Source organism: Lycium barbarum, chromosome 5, assembly GCF_019175385.1.
Source record: "Lycium barbarum isolate Lr01 chromosome 5, ASM1917538v2, whole genome shotgun sequence".
Classification (NCBI taxonomy): domain Eukaryota; kingdom Viridiplantae; phylum Streptophyta; class Magnoliopsida; order Solanales; family Solanaceae; genus Lycium; species Lycium barbarum.
The window spans coordinates 88,348,987-88,353,272 of record NC_083341.1 but is presented as its reverse complement, the minus strand read 5'-3'; the positions used below and the strand labels follow the sequence as shown (position 1 = coordinate 88,353,272).

Here is a 4,286-nt window from a genome sequence, read left to right as displayed (position 1 = left end):
TAGCTACACTATCGATCACTCGTCTTCCTTCGAGGTCACGTCGTTACCTTCACGAGAGAATCGTATTAACATTAGTTAATCAACTTTAAAAACGCGTTGTTATCTATAGAGAAAATTAGGTGGAATTTCCTTTGTTTCTACTACTTTTCCCCTGTTTTATTTCAACTTCTAACATTTACAACAGCACTCATAATATTGCAAGCAACAATCGTCATTTATATGCCTTAAGCAAAATCCACCATTTCTCTCCAATTTCCTTCTCATTTATGGTTATAGCTCGTTATCCCATTTCCTTGTATATAATACTTATTTCATGACCTAAACATCATTTACAATGTGTTCATAATCATAGCATATCAACTTTCATGATCCCATTCAACCATATTCCAATTGTGACACTATTCACTCATTCAAGACCCATTTTCTATGTTCTTCTATGTTTCAAGTGTCTCAGCTTCCCAATACTTTAAACAACATGGAATGGTCATGAAACTTACCTTGGTTGATGGTGGAACAAGCCTTGAGTTGAGTTTCTACCTTAGCACTAAAACTCGATCTCCTCTCTTTTGGTATTTCTTGAAGGAGATAACTTCTGCTTGAGTTTCATAAGCTTTGTTTCCTTGATTTGGTGTTGATGATCATTGATTTCCTTGATTCTCTCGAATTCCTATGGATGAAGTGTTTGGAGAGTTCTAGAGACTTCTTGAGTGGTATAGATGAGAAAATGAAATAATATGAGCTTATGGTCCCTTTTTAACAACTCAAAATCTGATTTTTAATGAACAGTCGTCGGGGTGAACGGTGGTCGTAAACCACACTTTTCGGGCCGTATACCAGTTTACGGACCGTATAGTGTGGTCGTATTTAAGCATATCCAAACAGAAAGGTTGGCTGAGGATCATGGCAGTTTACGATCGAGGTTTACGGTCCGTAAACCATTTTATGGGTCGTATACCAAGTCGTATTTAACCATTTTAACATTGGACAGAAAGTTGAAATTTTCGAAAGGCTGGAGGACGATGGCAGTATACGGTCCGTAAATCACTTTACGGGCCGTATTCTGCTTTATGACCACTGGCTGAATTGAAATTCTACAACTTTCTAAATTCCAAAAATTCATAATTAGTCATTCCCTACTTAGTAAAACATCGCACACTCATACCCTTCATTGGTCTATTCATTGTAGGCTCACGGAAAATTTTCAAGGTGTTACATTCTTCCCCCCTTTGGAACATTCGTCCTCGAATGTTAAACACTCGGGATTCTACAAAAATTTCGCTAGAGTTTCCTCTGTAATTTGGCATTACCAACCTACCACAACAACCCATAATATCATCTCTTCACAGGATTGCATCACAATATTAATATACTTGTGGCCACACACGACCAAAAGAGTAAAACAAAGCATACATACCTTATATCGTTGACATCTCAGCTTGGACCTCCTCTGGGGCTGGAATAAATGTGGATATTTGGCTTTCATATTCTCCTCCGCTTCCCAAGTCATTTCTTCCCCATTGTTGTTTCGCCATAGAACTTTGACTGATGCTACCTCTTTATTCCGAAGTCTTCGCACCTGCCTATCTAGAATAGCAATAGGTACTTCTTCGTATGTTAGCTTTGTCACACCCCGACCTTACTAGGGTGTGATGGGCACCCGACCCCATATCCGGAGCCGAGCGAACCCGCTGACTTTTATTACGTACTTAATCTCTTTGGAACTCTTAAATCGAATATAATGAAATACATAGTAGGCTTTCAAAATATTTCTTTTCTTCGTACCCGATTCATATAAAATTTATCAACATATAAAACTCGTGATATAAAACATAATAACACATCGGCCGATGAAGCCGCTTACAAAACTGACACTCTATACCCACGACTCTGTCTGCAAAGTCTCTAACTTTGAACAAGACATCATAGCATAGTACTCTGACCCGGCGACACTCCAGAGCAAGTGGAGCTTGCTAGCTTCGCTGGAACATCTTCTATAATAGCTTCTACTCATCTGGGTGTACCTGCGCGGCATGAAACGCAGCCCCCCGAAGAAAGAGGGGTCAGTACGAGTAATGTACTGAGTATGTAAGGCATGAATAGTAACATACGAGGGGTACATAGTATGAATAATGACATAAAGGAAATATAGAGCATATCATGAGGTAGGAAAGCAACCTGTACATATGAATGCCTTTTGGCGGGTACCATGCATGCTTAGTGCTGCGGAACTTGCAGCCCGATCCATACGTCTATCATATTGCTGCGGAACGTGCAGCCCGATCCATATGTGCATATACTGTAACATATTGCTGCGGAACGTGCAGCCCGGTCCATATACATATTACTTTACTTTCTTAGGAAGACATTTCTTTTCATATATATAGAAAATAGAACATGTCATATTACCGAGGCGTCGGCTCCGATCCATTTAACCATATATCCCGCGTCCGGGACGATATCATGTACCATACTCCGACTGATCAGGTGGCTGTGCGTCTATAGCGCCTTCCCTCTTCCAATCTTCCCCATATACATATACATATACTTATAACATATAAACAACATGCATGAGAGCCTAAAGAAAATCGTGTCCGTATCGGAGTGACATAAGGTCGGTAGCCTCCGATGGAATAACCATGGTCACTTTGTCTCGCCTTGGAGGAACTAGTACTATAAAGCGAGACCATAAACGTAGAGTAGTATTAAAAGAAGACATATAATAAGATCACAAACCTCATAAGGCGTCACCTTGTATTCTTGAAGTCTTTAGAAAGTAGAGTCATGTTCAAAGAAATAAGATTGAGGATTTGGAAGTAACTCTATTTTCTCATATTCATATTGAGTCCATAACTCGTGATCTTTGACCATGAAACCATATTTGTCATATTCATCATAGAAATATTCTCATTAGGATAGTCACAACACCTATGAAGGTTTTAGTGTAATCCGATTTCATTTGACAAGTTATAGACGTTAGATGCAATTGTCTCAATAAGATATGGAAAGCTTAATTCAATTATATTGAATGAAAAAAGGTTAATTTCAAACTCGGATTTCTAGGAATAGGATCGTCTCCGAGGCTCGTATTTAAAACCTAGTATATCTAAGACATGCCAAAGAAGGAAGAGTGAAGCCTTACATACCTGTTCAATCTCCTACTGGCTACGCTTATTCGTCCAAGCCCGTAAATCTACATTTGAGAGGATTCACACTAATGTTAGCCTTTTACCACACATTTATCCCAAGTTTCAATTTAAGCTATTTTATATTCTACCGAAAATCGGGCAGCACCTCCCCTGTTTATATGCCTAACCCGAATTCTTAATTCAGCAACCAACAACAATACCAACATAAATTATAATGTTTCCAACTCCAAAATATCTCATAAAACAGCCCACAACTCCAACTATATCAATTGACAATTCTATTTGTAAGTTCGTGCTGATTCCATCAATTCCTATATCTATACTTGTATACACTTCTTTATTTTCGTATATACATTGTATAACAATAACTACAGCATGTTTCACGATGTTCCAGCTCACTAAATAATTCAAAAGAACCACCAAAAAGTCCACACGATAACAACGATAATTTATCCGATTTCCGATATAGTTTTCGTAATTCTCATTCCATAGTTTAGCCATGAACTGCACGAACTTATAATATATCTAGTAGAGGATAATTCTTACCTTATTTGCCAAGAACTCCTTATCTTCCTCCTTATTTTACTACGAAGAAGCCTTCAATTTGCTATCATCTGGAGGAAATCAACACGGGCATAACCTTCATATCGTTCCTTATATATATATTTTTGCGTGGAACCTTTCTATATTTTCTTGATTATAACCCGTTCATTTACATTTTGCGAAGGAGCTAAGTTGCTGCTCTTCATTAATTTTTCTAGTCGTGAAAACGTAACTAAAGGGATGTCAACCACATTCTTATATATAAACCGTGGGGTCCACCCACATAATACATCCTTGTTTAAAAAGAAAATGTTCCACCAACAGATACTATATTGTAATAGTCACACGTTCCATTCTTTGTAATGAATCCATGTGTCATGGCCATTGACACTTGTCCGGTTTAAGATTAACTTGAGGGACTAAAAATATAAATTTCACGACAAACAAAGATAGAACAAAGAATCTTCCTCCTAATTTGACTATATGGAAAAACGTGTTTAGTCCTTTAGACAATTTATTTCCATATATAAATTGGTTCCCAAACCTGGACTAATAAGGAAAACATTTGTATACATTCGAAGCCACATCAATTTTCGG

At 37.8% G+C, this 4,286-nt stretch overlaps 1 long non-coding RNA gene across 2 annotated transcripts; it reads right to left on the bottom strand.

The window, feature by feature from the left end:
* Window positions 1-1,786: 1,786 nt before the first annotated feature.
* LOC132641051 (uncharacterized) lies at window positions 1,787-3,946 on the bottom strand. Of its 2 annotated transcripts, XR_009582644.1 has the most exons (4): window positions 3,693-3,944; window positions 2,407-3,190; window positions 2,176-2,309; window positions 1,787-2,021 (listed from the first exon to the last, which is right to left on the bottom strand). It is a non-coding gene; the product is annotated as an uncharacterized LOC132641051 (long non-coding RNA). The 2 variants fall into 2 exon arrangements; XR_009582643.1 differs by having other exon boundaries at window positions 2,176-3,190; window positions 3,693-3,946.
* Between the last annotated feature and the right edge of the window lie 340 nt (window positions 3,947-4,286).